The sequence below is a fragment of the Apis florea genome, unplaced genomic scaffold, assembly GCF_048593485.1.
Source record: "Apis florea isolate Af1SG1 unplaced genomic scaffold, ASM4859348v1 contig_2492_pilon, whole genome shotgun sequence".
NCBI lineage: Eukaryota > Metazoa > Arthropoda > Insecta > Hymenoptera > Apidae > Apis > Apis florea.
Window position 1 is genome coordinate 2,245,701 of NW_028256593.1, and position 18,817 is coordinate 2,264,517.

At 40.2% G+C, this 18,817-nt stretch overlaps 1 protein-coding gene and 1 long non-coding RNA gene across 39 annotated transcripts in view; one reads left to right on the top strand and one right to left on the bottom strand.

Moving 5' to 3' along the window:
• The window catches only part of mmd (disintegrin and metalloproteinase domain-containing protein mind-meld), a 78,910-nt gene that overhangs the window by 22,577 nt on the left and 37,516 nt on the right, over positions 1-18,817 (top strand). The window lies entirely within an intron of this gene.
• LOC105735624 (uncharacterized) lies at positions 1,028-18,767 on the bottom strand. 2 transcript variants are annotated; one of them, XR_015291572.1, is made up of 5 exons: positions 18,457-18,767; positions 5,078-5,254; positions 3,279-3,695; positions 3,106-3,219; positions 1,028-2,596 (listed from the first exon to the last, which is right to left on the bottom strand). It is a non-coding gene; the product is annotated as an uncharacterized LOC105735624 (long non-coding RNA). The 2 variants fall into 2 exon arrangements; XR_015291571.1 differs by lacking the exon at positions 18,457-18,767 and adding an exon at positions 6,277-6,792.

Consider the following 18,817-nt stretch of genomic DNA (forward strand, 5'->3'; position numbering starts at 1 on the left):
GGAAATATCGATTGTGTCCTTTTAGAAAAGTTCGGATCAAGTCTAGCTAAGATTAGCCAGTTTTCTTCCTTTGATTCATTAGAAGACATATTTTTTCCTCTCATAATACGAGAAAAGAAATGAAAAAAAGAATAAAGAAAATTCGAAGCTTTCTTTGGTTAAATTGTTCCATGTAAAGCGAATAATCGATCGATCGATCGTTCGTTCTGTGACGTTTGAGGTTATGTTTCATAAATCAATATCAATGTACAAATTCATAATTTAAAATTTTAATTTTCCTAACTTCTTGAAATTTCTTATTAACATTAGAACGAATGATAAAACTTCGTTTTATTCATTAACAAATTTCAAGCATGTCACATTGCTACTAAATCGTTCTACTTCTTGATATTACATCACAATGTATGTTTCAATCCAATCGATATCGTTTTATTCAAATTTTAATCCCACGTTGTTAAATACCTCACTATAAATCTTACCTTCCCTTCAGATTTCCCTTCCATTTCAATCCGAAAAAACTTTTTGGACAAAAAAATCTTATAATCCATAATATCCATTTCGAAAGAATTGGATTTCGATCGAGAGAAAATGAGTGAATCGAGCGACGCCTACTACAACGAAGAAACGCTAAAGAAAGGGAAAAAGCAGGGCAACGAGATAAAAGCGTGGTATTTGTTTTAGAATTCCTACGCTTTACCGATGTTCGAAGTGGCAAAGCGTTTGAAATCTGAAACGAATGCGCATAAACCTTCATCCCGTGGACGTTGGCCAAGGGAGGACCGATACACAGGGAGCATCAGCAAGAGGGAAGCGAAGCCACTCGAGTGTGATTAATCATTGTCTATATCCCCCTAAGGATCATCGAAGGGTGCCACCGGCCCGTTGTTACGTCCACGCACCCCTGTTCTTCCACGTGACACCGTTTCAGGATTCGACTATCGCAACCTGTTGTGTACATAGTAGATGGATAAACACAGAGTCGTTTCTATCGTTTCTTGAAATTGATTAGGATTCATAAGTATCCGTGTTTTATTATTTTATTCATTATTTAATGTACTTGTTAAATTAAACAGAGTTTTCAATTATTGCCAATTACATATTAATCAAGTGATCAACATAATTGAATTTTGATTACATATTTCTCCACAAAATCGTTTTGAATATTATAACCTTTCGCATACAATGTAGATACAGAGTTATTTTTATATTTTTCTTGAAATCACGACAGATGAAAATAAATATTCTGTTGTTCATTATTTAATATAATTATTAGGTAAATGATTCGTTAAACGACATATGAACCAAGTATTAACTGTGACCAATATAATTTAACTTTGGTTTATTATATTGGAATCGGTGGATTTCTATGTGGCAAAATTATTATTTGATATTTGTTTGTTATTTGGTAGTTAATCTATTGTTGTAATTATTAGTTGAGACTCTAAAGTGATTTAAAGTGGATTTCGAGCTACTGTACACAATCAAGTATTAACTTGGTTATCAAATTGCAATCATTGGATCCTCCTGCTGGCAAAATTATCATTTGCTATTTGTTTATTATTCGTTATATAACCAATATCGTTTGTCACAACCAATGCGGTCATTAGCCGGAGTTTATAGTTTAAGAAGCATTTTGATATCAATACACGGATTTTCGAAATGGCATCCATCCAAATACTAACCAACGCAACTATAATAATTATTAAACAAGGAAATTGCATCTTACATCGTAAAGATCGTTGATACATCATTTCTTTCGTTTCAAAATTATCTAATATTTCTTTTGCTAACATAAATATCAAGTGAACTAAAAACTTTGCCACAATACAATGCAATTTAAATCTTAAAACTTGCAAAACTTTTGTCTAACCTCATGGTACAAATACATTTGAGAAAAATTAAAATTAAAATTGTTGCTCTCGAAAGAGTTTCTTGAAAGAATAGACAACCATCCAAGGTTAACTAACTTAATCCTTATCATGAAAATACATTTGAAAGCAAAACTTGTCTTCAACAATTATTTTAGATTAAAATAAACGCTACATTAAGAGTGAAAATTACTATATTATCGAACATACTTGCACTCTGAATAAGTAAATTCCAATAACACGCGTTATCACTATAGTTTTCCCTGCCCCGAAAAATATCTCCCAAGGTGATTCCCTATTATATTCCTACGTGTACCTCGAAATACCGCGAAGCTTCCTAGTACAAGGCGTTCTGAATTCGACCGAATTCAATTCCATCTCGTCGACGCTGCGACATTTTTCTCCGCAACTTTTCACCTCCCCCTACCTTCCTGTCGATTTAAAACGGATTACCACCGCGAACAAAGTTCGCCAACCCTTCGAAAAATTTTCTCTTTTCGACATGCGAAAACATAATTGACGTTCGAAACATTGGTACGTCGTCACTGGATGGATTTTTTAACGACGTTGTTGCGCTCCTCGTCTTCACGGCCATCGAGGCCATTAATTCCGTTAGCGATTTTTACGAGCTCTTCGTAGCCGTCATATCGTCGACTTCACCTCGCGAGGCTTTTAGACCGTTATCTATGTCAGCTCGAGCGTAAAGAGAGTATGGCACCTTGGAGAGTCTGAAAATAGAGCGAGAAATTGATTTTTTATATAGGTAATTAGCGAATGAATTTTTTTATTAATTATCTATTATAAGAAATTCCACGTTTTATCTTGCTTTCAAATAACACAATCCTAAATTTTAGAAAAAGTCGATTTTCGCAAAATTCATCGAATATTTAAAAAATTACATGAAACTTTCATTTTCTTTATTCGTTTTTAAATATCTTAACTCTTTCGAAAATAGAAAAATCGTTACAATCTTCCAATTATAAATTATTCTTATATTTTCACGAAATATCGTTAACCATTTCCACTCGAAGATTTTATCAATGTATATCCGATAAATGCTTTTATTATTTTTATAAAACGAAACTTTTCAATATAAAAATAAATTTCACATTAGCGGAAAGAATTGCAGAATTTATAACCCATTATTGATATATATTCTACGAAGTCTCCTTCGAGTAGAAAATTACAATTCAAATAATTTCAAAATAAATATCATCATTTACACTCTCTCACTTACATTTTCGATTGATCGTCGTCGAAACGGAGATTAGCAAAGATTTAAAATTCATCTCGACAGGATTCGAACTGGATCCACTCGAGTCGAAGATAGCATGCAAGCATCCCACCCGTTCTGAAATATACAAGGCAATTACCGCGAGCGAGAGGCAACCGGCGATGTAAATTTTTTACCAATTTTTTTTCTCCCTCTCTTCGTGGTAGGTGGCTGCGGTGGCCTAGAGCTTTGTTAGAATGTTCCAAGGGGTAAATCCCAGGTCGTTTGCCGTTCCATTACCGTTTCGCAGACATTGCAGCCCTACTTGCACCACGGGCCGGGGCTGAATGTATATCGTTGACATGGCTGGCTGACTGCATAGTAGATCATCCGCGCCACAACCCGCCGCCATACCCCTATTCAGAAACTTGCTTACAGAGCGCTGACAGTCGTAAGTAATCTTGTTAACTAATCTCCTCCCCTTGGATACTTTTACAAGGCGCGCGCATACGATTTTCCGCTTCGAGAGATGTCTTGCTCCTTGTTTTTTCCTCCAATTTCGAGATCCCCATTTCCATCCCCCTTCGAGGTCGGAAATTATTTAGGGTAGTTACCTAGTAAGAAACACACTTTCGTGAAGTTATTCGTGGAGAAACGTTTTATACAAATTGATCTTATTCATCTACTCTTTTTTTTTTTTTTTTTTTGGATTTGTACTTGTTGGGTGGAATTAGGTCATTCGAGGATTATTTATTTGTAAAATGATATTGGATTGTTATGAAAAATTAAATGGACTGTATGAAAACTTTGGAAACAAGTGCTTGTAAAGAAGTTGCTTTTTCCATTGTGAAAATAAAAATAATTCGTGGGAAAAATTATTAAATCGAGAAAAATTACTGCTTTTAAAATTTTTTCGGATGGTTAAAATCTTATGTAGAAATTTACCAACACGATTATCAATCCAAATTTTCGATCCAACTCTTTAATTTATATAGTAGTTCTTCCCCCCCGTATTTTTTTACTAAAATTTTATAAATAAGCTAAAGACGATTCGCGTATTTTCTAAAATTTCGACTTCTATTCATCAACGTCTTTGATAAATAAAAGACTCTCCTTCCTTTAAAGTGTTTCACACTCGATCGAACGCCACCTCCAAAAATCGTTGATTGTTAATTAAAAGAGAAAAACAGACTGTCAGATATGCATTCACTTCCGATAATATTCCAACACTCGTTTAAACGGTTTTACGGTTTGTTTAGTCGAGGCTAGAGCTTACAGTTCAGATATTCCATAAATGTAGAGAATAAATAGTCGGCGAGCAAACACGGGGGAGGAGGATAAATTTAGTCGAAGAGGGTTGGAGTCGCCGAGCGTTGGTTCAAAGTGGAGCCGCCCTCCTCCTTTTTCTGATTGTATATTTATTTGATTCCGCCGTTCCTCGCCTCTTGCATCGAACACCACCCTCCTCGCCTCGGGATATTTTCGAATCAAGACGGTACGCGTTGACGAGAAGTTTACCCTATTTTCGCATTTAACGGCGCGCTTTAAAGCGAGAGACTGGGAAGGATGCGGCTCCCTCATCCACCGAAAGGAATATTGCACCGATACGACGTCGTAAAATTCGATGACTCTCTTCTCTGTCCTTCTTCCCCCTCCCCTCGATTTTCATACCAAGGGAAGAGGAGAATCCTCATGAGATCAGCTCGATCCCAATGTTGCAACGAGGGATAAAATATGGGATCTTGGGCGAGTCGTGAAAAAGTCAGGATCGTTCTAGTCGCAGTTACTTAAGCTGCTACCTTAACTGCCCTTGCCTCGAGTCCTCTTTAGTTTATTGGCCGCAAAAGCTGCGGCAGCTGTCGATTCCTCCGTGACTCGAAAGTCGCTAGTGCTAGGCTTATTGATTCTTTTCCTTCTTTTTTCTTTTTTGTTTTTTGAGCGCACGGTGAAATATCGATGAGATGAGAACAGGTAGTAAAAAACTTTTTCCCCTTACCCGAGTGCAATACATAAATTTTCGAATCGAATCGACAAATGGCTTCTTTGAATTTCCTCTCCTCTCTTTTGTTCTCTTCTCCCGAATGAAAAATAGAAATATCATTTCACGCAACATCGTGGAAGTGGAATAATATCGTATAGCCTAAAATCCTGCACGGGTGGAACAGTTATCCATCTGAAAAGAAATGGAAAATATTGTCGTTAGATAAATCAATTTCATTCCTTGGATGAATTCATTAATTATTTTATCTAATTAATTTTTTCTTTAAATATATATTTAATGTTTCAACATTTTCGAGAAAAATTTAATCATTACTTTTACGACGATTCGTATCTTTTTTACAACAAATATATAAACAACAAGTTTATAAACGTAACAATTATGAGAAGAAAAATTAACAACAAGACCAGAATTGTGCAATTTTTGTTTACCAGAAAATGGAAAGGAAATAGAAGATGGGAACAGGAAATACAGGAAAGATAAAAATAGTTGTATAGTAGAGCATAGTGCGTTCGACGTTTCCCCTATCGAGAAACGTTACAATCCTTCCGGAACGTATGCACACGAACAAATTAAAACGCGTCGTGGAATCGTGTCGAGTAAGCGCAGCTGCAGCTAAGCACGTAAATAGAGTACACTCGCGATACTATGCGTTGAATTCATAGCCTCAGGCGCGGAGAATTCCGTGTGACGAAAATCTCTTTTTCCGTGAAACGAAGGCACGTTGTAGGCTCTTCCGATTCTTCCGAAAAACGATCCACTATGGGTTGTTGGCACGCGTAACGCGATCGTCAACGTGTCAACAGGATGCTCGATGTAAGGAAGTAGTCAAGTTTCGGTATGTGTCGTCTTTGATAACAGAGAACTACCTCTTCGGATACATTTAATGTGTCATAAGTAGACTGGGAATATTTGTACAGTTGAAACGTGTTCAAATATTCAACTAATACGTGAAGAATATTTCGTAAAAATTATGTTATTGTGCCAAATTATATAAATTGTATGCACACAATATAATATTTTGAATTATTTGTAACTTTTTATTGCGAAAAATGTTAACTTAATAAGCATAAACTATGCAACTAACTTTAATATTAAAATATTATACATGTAAAGTGTAAAAAGTATAACCTCCAAATGTTCGGAATTGATTATTGCTACTATCGTTCTTAAAAAGAGAAAATATAAACACTTACCTTCTTCTGAATACGATTTTACAATTATGATGCAACATATATTCAGAATATTCATTGTAGAACGATTAAAAGAAACGAATATTCATTGAAAGAAACACATAACCATCTTCGATTAAAATTGTAATTACTTTAAAAATAACGGTCTCAATAATACGAAACAGCGTCTTTAGCCGATCGTGTCCGATTATTGCCGAGTTAATCCGAAGTCGAATCGTTACATGCCGATTTCGCACGAGTTTTCCCGAACTCGCTAATTCCGTGCAGTTTTATTAATTTTTAACAAAATCCTGTTTAATCTCTCTTTACCAAACTTGCATTTAATTTCGCTATGTTTTTCATCTTCAAAACAAGCATGACAGAGAAAACGTTAGCAGCGTCAGTATCAGAAAGACCTGTGGTAAGCTGCCGCTTATCTCGAACATAAAAATAAACAGAGGCCCGAGCGATAATTTCTTTCACGGTGACTGGACTCGTCTTTCGCAGAATGCCCGGCGAGAGACGAAGGCCAAGTTTCACGAACGCGTGCAGGACAGCGTCAGCCGTTATCTAGGATACCGAGGGTAGAGTACTCTTTCATTTGGTTGGACGGCTGCAACCCGATATGTTCACGCAGCTGCTCTCATCAACCGTATCAGTCCGAGCGAAAGAGAAGGGAATAGCCGCGAACAAAACGCGTACAGTTCTTTGCAAAAATCAGAGCCAATAGCGTTCCGTAATTTTGTCGAGGAAAAAGGCCACGCAATGGCAGTACGATCGGAACAAAGGATACATCGATCTACCGTAACGGTCAATTAGGAATACGCTGGTATAGGTATATGGTTAAGAATGCGACATATCCATCCATACTTTTTCGCTATTGGACCATCCCTTTCCTCTTTTATTTTTATGCCTGCTTTTTTTCTTCCTTCTTTTCTCCTTTTTTCTTCCTTCCTTCCTTCCTTCCTTCTTTCCTTCGTTCATTTCTTCCTTCCTTCCTTTCTGTTTTCCATTAAAGAAAGATGAAATATCGACTACAGCCGGATCCAATAATTACAAACTGCGCTCTGTATACGCGCGCGCGCACACAATTCCACGAGGCTTGATTAAAAAGAACTTGGCACTGGTGTATAACCTTAGTACTTGCTCCAAGAAATCTTTCATAGAAAAAATTAATACCGTGTCCGAGTCGCGTCGAATCCACGATTGATACTTCACCGTAGAAAATAACTCGAATTTTCGAGGACGAGGGCGGTGTTCGAGAGAAAAGAAGATCGATAAAATTCGTCGCACGCAACGAGAGGTCGCTAATCGAATGCAACTTACTTAAGCGATTCCAAGAGTTTCTTTCTTTCGATTATCGAGTCGTTTCGCGACTCATGATTATGCGCGCACAATCTCGTAATTGGTTTCACGAGCTATAAAAGTTAACTTTGCGAAAAAGCTCGCCTCTGAATAGATCCGTTTTTGCGACGAAATATTTTTTTTACGCTCCGATAACTCGCCGCCTAGTGAACTTTGTGCGTTCGGTCACCGTTCAACGTTGATTACCTTCCGTTCTCGCAACATAACTACTTTCCGTGTACACGCGGAATAAAACCGGGATATTAATCTAAGGATTTATAAGATTGCGATTACAGTTTTTCGACGATATAACATTTCCGACAAGTCCAAGCCATTTATCGAATTTATTCGTGAATTATTTGAAAAATGAAATGCGCACGATATTAGCTATTATATTCGATCGTTTTGGCGAAATATATTATGAAACATTTTAATAGTTTTCATGCGTCCTTTAAATGTTCACTCTTTTCTTTTCACTCTAAAGACAATTGTTATTCAATTTCGTATAGATGTATAAATAATATCAACAATATTGAAATGTATCAAGATTTATATTTTTCAAAAATTGCAAGATTATTTTTTCAATTTTATCACTTCAACAGTGTAATATTCAAAATATTCATATCCCTCTTTATAAAATTACAATCTAATATTCATAAAAAATTTCGTAAAACTTAAATTAAGAATTAATATTAAGAATTTATTCGTATATTATTTCCAAAGCGCAAAGGATTAAATAAAGTTAAAAATCCTATATATCTTCAGAAATCGTTTTAAAATATTATAATGTAATTACTATGGACGAGAAGGTTCGTCCATATAATTTCTGAAATATACAATTTTTGTTCTTCTCACGTTGGGCGTTATTAACATAACAAATTAACATTCGAAACCATTCTATTTCCACTACTTCTAACCGCTATTTCTATTAGGTGCAGAAATAATTCGATCTTCAAAAAAAAAAAAAAAAAAAAAATATAGTTCATTCCTTTCCCCCAGAATTACCCTGTGCATAAATCTCCCTGCGCGGTAATTTACACAACCTCCGCGGCGAGCCGAACGAAATTGTACAGATGTAAACTTGAACCGCGATATCGTCTCGTCTGGGAGCGATTAAGGTTAAAAAGCGAGGGAGCAAATCGTGGGCGGTGGCTACGGTCGAATCTTTCTTCAGGGGTTGTCCTCGTTCCCTCCTGTCCGCCTACCACCCGTCTTTTCCCACCACCGTTCCCTCTGTTTCCATTAGAAAACGTTCGTATGCCCGGTGTACAGGATAAATAGTTTGCACGAGAGAAAGAGTTTTCCGCGGCGGCAATTTATCTCGAACGTTACGCAGCTCCATTAAGAGAAGATAGAAAACGGCGAGCGACGAGAGAGAGAGAGAGAGAGAGAAGAAGAAACTCTTTCAATTCGCAAGAGGTTGCCAACACGGTTTAGGATTACGTGCATACCTATCTACATATACACTATACACGCACAACTATTTATATATGTATATATTCGTAGTATCTCATTCGGCGGTTTACGAAACGTGTTCCGAAGAAATGATTTTTCCACGAGAAAAGGAGGACTGAGAATCTTTTTCATCCTCGAGGCGGGCTTTTCATCCTGGAAATCCCGTCGCGCGGACCGAAAAAAGAGGAGAGGGTTTCAAAGCGATCCTCGATAATTCTTCGAGAGACTCGGGGAAACGTGCTCGGTCGATAACTCAGCGCGAGACCGATAACGAGGCACGCTACTATTCTATCCGGAATGGAATTTAATAAAGAGATCTAGGTGGCTGATTACGCTTGAAAACTAAAGGGAAACAGGCTGTCACCGGTTCCTGCATTTTTCCGCCATTTTTCGATGGTTAATTGTTGCCCGCAACTTATTCCTCTGGCAACTAGCTCTCTAACAACGGAGGGAGGTCAGATCGAGAGAGAAACGGAGAGACCGAAAGAGAAAGAGAGGTCTGCACGTACCTCGACGCCGACGACAGCAATTAAAGTTACTCTAATTGCAATGACCGTAAACAGCCAACGCATTTCCCTGCGCGCCGCGTGACGGCCGCTGAAATTTCGTTGAAATCTTTCTTTCACGCGAACGAGTTCCAACTACCCTGGAAAACTGGTGTTCCGTTGATCCGCCCAAGCTACTTACGAGTTAAACCAATATTTCTCAACGTGGGGCGTATGCCTCGCAAGAGAAATTCGAATAATTTTGACAAGCAATTAGAAAATGCGTTCGTCATTGATATAATAATAATAAAAAATGGTTGACTATTGTAATAGATGTCGGTGAAGCGTTGAAGTGAGACATGACGCAAAAAAGTTGGAAATATTGGATGAGATGCAGACAACATGCGGCATTTTGTAATATCGTAGCGTTTATTTTTTTGACAATTATTTAGATTCCACGTTTGCAATTGAAACGAATAAAAATATCGAAATAATCGAAATATGCATTACACTAAAATTCTAAAAAGAACAGAATAGAAAGATGTATTGCATTATTAGAAACTAGAGGACTACTAGATCCCGAGATTAAAGTTCGGAAGAGATCGGGAAAATTCGGGTAGAATCGGGCAGGATATTGACACTTCCAAGATTCGATTTGAAACCATGAATGAAAGTCTAATTTCGGGTGAGCTCGGCAATGATCGGGAGCAATCGGCTCGAGAGCCTAGCTGCGTATTAAAATTTTCAACCGATCATATCCAATTATTTAACTAATATTTAAATCGAATTTTTAATCTCCAATTTCTCCGAAAACGATCCAACGTATTCTTAATAGAAATATGAGATCTCAACGATCGTCAAACTAACCTTAAAAAAGCTTCTTCTTTGTTCTGGTAAAGTTGGATATTTGGAAATTGGCCGGGAACGAAATGGAAGGAGCACGCGTAACGCGGTGAAGTAAGTTTGAAGAGCGCATCGTTCGATAGAGCGGGAGGGGAATATAGTACAACTGTAAAGTGGTACGTTTCTGTCAGTCGCACCGACTCATCGATCCTAGTTCGGGTGGTGGCGGTGTGTTCAATTAATAATTTTACTCGACGTAGACGCGCGCGCGTACAGTTCAATTATACTCGGCGAGTTTCACTCGTTGATCATGGAATAATATCAGCCGGATGCAAATGTGTGACTATTAATTACACGACCGCAGAAACTGCAGCTATATACTACTGACTACACTCGTGTCCAACTTTTACTCGAGACCATCCATCATCCGGCCACGGCGAGCTCGTGCCACCGATTAACCCCGAAAAGGCCCCAAACAACCACTTCTCTCCACGATAACGTTTCGATTCTCGTTCATAGGGATCGGATTGATTTCCAACCGCTCGTCCAACTCTTTTTGATCCTTATTACGTCACACGGAAAAATTACTTTCGAGAAGAGATTCCAAGCTTGTTTCACGACTCTTTCCCCGTCTCTCTGATGTTTGCCAAGCGGGAAACTTCAGCGTGCAAGAGCCAATCAGTCCAATTCACACGAGCACGACCATCCATCGGCGACCGAGCTCGAGCTTTAATTGCTTTTGAAGTTAAATACAAATCGACATTGCACACGCCGCGCATCGGCTGGCAGTTTGACAAAGCGTTAAAATTCCTCGATCCCGCAAAAACGATCAACCGATACCCGGCCTCGTGTCGCGTGCACGACTCGCCGTAAATTGTAAATTCCTAGGCTAGCCACGATTGGTTAACCTTGCTCCCTCGTTCGAACGAATCGACCGGCTCGCCTTTTAATCCCACGATACGCGATAAGTCGCGGGATGAAGGAAGAAGGCGAGGGGGGGGGGGGACGGGGGGCTATACCAGGTTAAATATTTGTGAACCGGCCGCCGGTCTCACGAAAGCATTTCATCTTTGCCCTCCGCTTCCGCCTTGCTTGATTAAAAACCGGTAACCGAGGTACACAACGCAACGTGAATATTCCGCCCACCAGGGAGATCGTTGCACCTAGATTTCCCATTGTAACCGACCCCCGACTACAAATCGCAATTAGCGATTCGCAATTTTCCATATTTCTCGGGGATTATACGCGAATTAAACCTCGATTTTCCTTTCAACCCTCCGTTAACCCTGCCCAACAAATTAATCCAATAGTACCTTCGCTATATTCCCAATACATTTAATTAATTTTATCGACGATTTTCAAATCACGATAATTCGAAAATTATCCGATTAATAAAAATCTATTAATGTATCCTGAAAATAGAGAGGGAAAACGAGAGAGGATAGAAGATCCTCCCCTTCAATGTTGCGTTCCCCACGGATTAAAATTCAACGTACGCGGTGGTAAAGGGTAAACGCGCAGATTGATCCAGGCAGGGAAACCGCGGCCGAGCTTCTTCCTCGCCCGGCTCGGTTCCACGTCGCTCGGCGAGATTACGGCTTAAATTAAAAGGGATTTTCGTGCGTGCACGATGACCGAGTTAAAAGAAAAATATTTTCTCCCTCTCTATCGATCCCCTTGCGTAACGGATGTATCTCCACATCGGCCGGTTACCAACCCCCCCCCCCCTCGTCGTAACCGCTCTTTCGTAATCGCCCGTTTTTCACGTAATGCAAAAATTTTTAAGAAGCCTCCTCCCTCCGACGATTTAATAAACTCTTAACAATGGCCCAAATGGAATCTCTCGAAATGGAATCTCGCCCCCGATCTCGATCTCGGGTAAGGAACGATCGTTGAAGGGATCGAGTAACGATAAACTCGTTCCAGGAGCGATCCAGGGGGGAGGGTAAATGGGCGGCGGACAGCGCGGAAGATCGATCGATCGGCGGTTAGGCGGTGCCGGTTAAACGACGGCCCTTTTAGCAAACTGGTAAAGTTCAATAAAACGGCAAAGTAGGTACGAGTGAGGTTAGAGAACAAAATATATATATATATATATATCGCCACTCGACGATCACGAAACTTGAACGCGGCCTTTCCTTTTTCTCCTCCACCTCCCCCCTCCCCGGGGGCGCCCTTTTCCCGGAAGAAACGAGCGAAAATCGATCCGCTTTGGAGAACGACCGCGATTACTTCCCGCCGTTGTTTGCCGTTACTTCTTCTCCTTCTTCTTTCTCTCTCTCTCTCTCTCTCTTCCCCTCTCCCTCCCCTCCAGCTCTACTCGCGTATCTCGCGTTTAAACAAGCAAATCGTCGGGAGAAGGGGAAGGGAAAGGAGATGAAAAGAGGTTGGAAAGGAAAATATTTTTGAGATTTATTTCTTTTCTTTTCTTTTCTTTCCTTCTCGATCGACACGCGTACAACGAACACGCGTGCGGCTGTGATCGATACGGATGTGATCCTGGATTGGAACGGGTTGCCCTGATATGCCCTGGGGTTACCGCCCACGCGAATCGGGAAACGATCGAATTCGGGGGAGGAGGCGGAAGAGGAGGGCGAGGATCGATGAATTAATCCGACCGATCGATTGGACGAGTTTCCCGAAGGAGGGGGGTGGAATTCAAAGATCCGAGTAAATTGAAGCAGCATCCAGAGGAGTAAGTAGGTAGCTCCAAGTGGCAATAAAAATGGTGGTGGGTCGAGTATCGACTCGGACTCGCGCAGCGACTGCTGAGCGAGAGGCACGAGGAAGGAAAGAAAGAAATGAAAAGAAAAGAAAAGAAAAGAAAAGAAGGTAAGAAGGAAAGAAAGAAGAGGGTGGAAAGGAACGATACCGTGAATGCAACTCCGTCGACCAACGAGTCGACGTCCTCCTGTTTCTCTTCTCCTCTCGTCGGGTTGTTCCTTCGACTAGGGAAGACCGACTAATCCGGTTTACAAAGTGGGAGAAAGAGAGAAAAAGCAGATGGATGGAGAAGTAGCGGGTGTTGGGGATGGATAGAGGGATTGGGACAGCAGAGAAGGCGGAAAATAGATATATACCAGGGAACGATCTAACTCTAGGATAGCGTGCACCAACGTCTCCCTTCCTCTCGTTCCGAGCACGCAGTCAAACACACGGCGGGGGGAGGGGGAGGGGTTATACGCGCATAACACACACGTAGATTCTGGCGAGAGACGGCGCGAGATCGCAGACGGCGCAGACCGTAAATTCGAGCGCGTCCGTCGGTGTTGGAGGATAGGCCGTGGACTCGGGGTGCTGGAGGGAAAAGCAATCAATCTTTGAGAGGCAGATGAGTGCAGGAACCTAAAATATAGGGCAACACAAATTTAGTCTGGCTGCCGGTCCACGTCCACGTGTCGACGTGAATGCGCAACCGCCCGGGTTTGTAATCGATATTGCCGACAAGGCACCACGCCCTGCACCTGCGAGATGTGCGGGATATGCAATGGTACCGAACGCTCCGGGATCCGCGTCCCCCTCTCTCTTCTCCTCCTCCTCCTCCTCCTCCTCCTCCACCACCTGCTCCACCTCCTCCTTCTCTGTCTCCCTTCCTGGTTTCAACCCCTCTTCAACTTCGTTCTCTACCCTCTTGTGTCTATACGCTTCCCCTCCCCCCTCTCCCTTTTCTTTCCATCCAGCTGGCCCACCCAACGCCCCGTCTCTCTCTCTCTCTCTCTCTCTCTCTCTCTCCTTCCCTCTCGGCCTAGTTATCCGCCTCTTCTTCTCCTTCTCCGTCCATCTACTTATCTATTTATCTATCTTTGTCGCCGGAGCAACTCCGATTATCCGCGAACCCGGAACGCTCGTCTGGGGATTTTGCTGCTTCTGCGTTGGCACCACTGCGGGAGAACGCGGGAGTACCGTGCGTACACACGCTCGGGCAGAGGGAGATTGATACGTGGAAACACGGGGTATGCGGATTCCTCGTCCGCGAAACGCGATCCCGAAACAAGATTCGCGAGAACTGCGTTACCGTACTACGGTAATGCAGAGAGAAAGAGAAAGAAGGAAGGGAGAGAGAGGAGGGGAGAAGCAGAAGGTAATGGGCCGATATTTTATTTCGCGTTTCCCTCGCATTCACCGCGGGATCGGATGAAAATTTAATAAGGGTCAACGAGAACGCGAAAATATCAGTACGCCCCATTTACGCCGTGTTCCCGGTGTAATCGGGGAACGGGCGCGTTTAACGGAAAATTGCACGCCGCTTTAAAAATACACGGCGACGACGCGCTCGCGATTTCCCGCGCAATCGAATTACACGTCCGAGCTATTTTCGGCTAATGGAAATAAATTATAGACTCCCGACCACTTTTGCCGCTTTATAATGCACCGATTCTGGCTACCCTCCCCCCTCCTCTCCTACCTGATCGCACCATCCGCCACCCTCGAACCCCTCGCGTATAAATAGTTTCAACTCGTATTCGATAATGCTAAATCGAATGAGATCCCGCCCAACACCTGGCACACGGAATAAATGTTTCACCAATCACTCCCGGTCTTTTCCAACGATCGTTTTCGAAATTTCGGTTGAAAATGTAGGAGTGCGTTATAAACATATATTCGCGGACTATCTTGGAAAGATCGATTCTAAACGAGAAAAAATCAAATTTCACAGATTTTGTACGTGAGAATAAAAAGATTAGATTTTTAATTCAAAATATGCAAATTCTTTTTTGAAAATACGATTTTTCATTGTATTCAAATTCCATTGTTATATCATCTTCCTTTTTATCTTTATCGTATGATAAAGATTACATTATATAAAGTGTTGATATAATATAATATTCGTTTATACTTTTAAATTTAAATTTGTCTTAAAAGTGGCTCAATTATCATTTCACTTCCCGCTTCATTTAACGCAAATTAAATTACTTATTATATATATAAAAATACACCACCATGTTTATATAGTCAAAATTCTTAATATTTTTTATATAAAAATAAGTTAGAGATTTTTATTTATATTCCCATTACTCTATAATGCGATATATATATCCTTTATTTGTTTTAACTTCTAAAATTGGCTAAAAGTATCCAAGGAATAAATTAACACCCTATAGGACTTTTTACAAAGCGACCGGTCGACAAAATTGAACAGGAGGAGGATATTATACGATGCACCAGAAAGGATGAACCGCGGCCATTTTAGAAGCAGCCCATAAAGAGTTCGTTCTAGTTTCTTCGAACGGGTCATCGAAGTTTTCCCCGATCGGTAACGCCCTTGTCTGAACCGGACAGCGAATAGGTCGAGAGAGTTACGTCAATGGACGATGTACGTTGAAAAATATTCGATGTCTCGGCCTGTGCGCGACTATCAAATGGATTGGATTGATCTTTGCTCGCTCTCACGCTCGTAAATCCTTCCTGTCCACTTCTGACTATCATCAATTATACGTATCTATAGTTTATAAGTTAATACGAACCACTGTTCGTTGCACGCTGGACTCGAATTGGTCCTAATATGCATTCAACTTTGCATTTGACAACCATTCGGTAACATTCGGGATCGGCGATGATAGTGTTCGCGTACACGGCCACGATTGGTGCCGAATAGTGCCGAATGTTACCGAACGATATGTTTAGAGAGATATTTCAGCTCGCTTAACGTGCATGCGTTATAACAATATATAGAAGTTGTATTTCTTTTGTTTTTATAATAATAAAAGCACCAGCGAGAACAACTGATAGTTACGTATTTGTGGATACTGCTGTAATTATTTATGTTGATTATGCGAATACGATCGTTGAAAAAAAAACTGATTAAACACGTCTTGCGCGAATATAAAGAAAAGAAAAGGAAGAATGAAAAAGAAAGAGGAGTGTAGAAACTATAAGATCGTTAATTCGAAAAAGACAATCACAAGCGGAACGCGGCGTTTGCATAAGCAGCTTATGACTCGTAATAATGCAAAAAGCATTAGAGCTTCGTAAGAAAAGCTTTCTTCCGTTGGAAGTGTGCGAAGCGAGAGTGGGGGGCAGAAGAAGAAAAAGAAAAAGAAGAGAAGAAAAATCATCGTTGGCGTTGTTTCGCTTCGATTCGATTACACCGGGTCTCACAATCATGGAATTTTCCCGGGATCGTTAGGAACGCGAGACCGTTTAACGTTTCAATTTTCCGCGTTTGGACGAGAGAGGAGAGGGGGAGGAGGCTTGGTCGTTTTTACGTCGTGTACACGTTGTCCTATGGGACGCGGGCGTAAAACAGAGTCGTTTGTTAAGCCGTTTTAAGCCACGAGCAGAGATACGAGCTAGTTAGGAAAACAAAGTGGTATAAACACGTTGAGTAGCCGTGGCCTCGTGGTTTACGAGACACGCGATTCCGATGTTTCACTCGATACCATCGAGAATTTAATATACATACCCGGATCGATTCGAGCGTTACAAGCGCGACGACAAATATCCTCTTCTCTCTGGTCGAGACATCGATTCCTCCCTATCATCGCGTTCGTTAAAATCGAAAGCTAACACCGCCATGCAACGAGAATTGTTCCTACTCTCCGTTCTGGTGTTTATTTGCACACGGATTGAGAGTACGGATAAAAATCCGATCCGGTGAACAAGTTGTAAAAAGAGAACGAATACACGTGTGGAATGGGAAGAGGTATAGGAAATTTCTTTTTAGGTTTACCTAATTTGTAACTCAAACGTTTCTCGCGTCTGTATTCATCGATTCGAAGACGGAATACTCTCGGATACGAGGACTATATGGAAATAAGCATGTACAAGGGAACGGGTGCGTATAATGCCAACTGTGCCGCATCAAAGTACCCCGTGGGATATACATGTAAATAAGTGAATATTTCAGAAACCGCACAAGGCGGAGACCTACGAAATATAACGGAATTCTGGGTCGTAAACGTTTGGAACAGATCGTGGTCATATATCCGGAAAGATATATCCTCACGAATTGGTCGATAAGAGTGAAAAATAGAGAATTTTAACGATAAAAGTAAAACATGCGAAAAAACATTATTTCTCTCTACAGTTATTCGTAAAATTTTTTTTTTTCGAAACAAAAAATTCAAATTTTACACATGCGAATTTATAACTAGCTTTATATTAGATGCTAGACATAGCCAATAGTATCTAAGAAGCAATGAAAGTGTAAACGGTCATATAAGAGGACCAACGCTTCGTTTCTTAACGAGTATCACGCTGCTCTATTCCACGAAAGTACCAATTATTTTTACCTCGATTTTAACGCGACCTCGATAATCGTGATGTGGCATGGACGCAATTAGCGAATCGAATAGAGCTCGGATCGAATGGAATCGAATCGAATCTTACTCGATGATTTCCACTTTTGCGAAAACATTCCATCGTAGTCCGCGTATCAAAGGCATCGACTAATTACGAGATATTCGAGTACCAGATATCGTAAGGGCCGTTGTCGTTGAGCTCCTTCCTTTATATCGGACCGGACGATGCAACCGATTCGCTTTGATCTCGGACGGTTCCCCGTTTATTTCGAAAACTTTTCGTCCATCGGGAATACGGACTGGAATTCAACGATTTGCAGGAGAATCGAGCAAAAGCCATGCGCCTGTCGAGCGAAAAATTTAATTATTCTCGAAACAGAGAGGACTCTGATAAATTTTATTTCACCGTTACACTCGTCGACGGTCTGTGGGTCAAGCACGAAAACTCGCTATTTAATTATACGAGAGAAAGAGAGAAAAAGATAAATTTATAAAGAGTAAGTTTCCTAACAGTGTAAAAACAAATAAATCATCATTTACTTGTATAAGAAATATTTTAAATAAAAGTTATATATTATATAGATAATAATTTAATGTTATATTAATAATTGTCTTAACATCGAGAAACAATTTTCGTGATATGGATATTGTTTCACGTTATATTTAATAAATCTAAATATTCTTTGTATAAATATATTTGGGATTAATTCGAAATTTCGATGCGTTTACTTTTTCGATTAATCACCTTCGTATCTTCTATATCGTCATAATGCGATTTTTGTTTAAAATATTTTCTTATACGAATTATTTGAAATTATGATATCAAAGAAACTCACCCTATGCAATGATGTCTTGATTCCTTTGTTTGTTGTATAGAAAATTTCACTCGAGGTAATTAAAATAGAAGGCACGAATTCGTTGATCGACCGATGCGAAAAAAAATAAGCCGTTGGGTATCTCGTGTCGGAAACGTTCGAACGTTTCTTCTCATTTTTCACAACACAGTTATACATAGTGACTAGCTACAATCGGTATTCACATTTCAACTATATATCTGAATTCACTTTTCTAATTCATTCCACGAGACAAAAGAACGCAAATTATTTTGTTCTTTGTAACATTCAAACGAGGAAATCAACTGAATTCCAATGATTCGCCATGTTTGTTATTTTCTTTACCGATTCGTTGCGCCTTCTC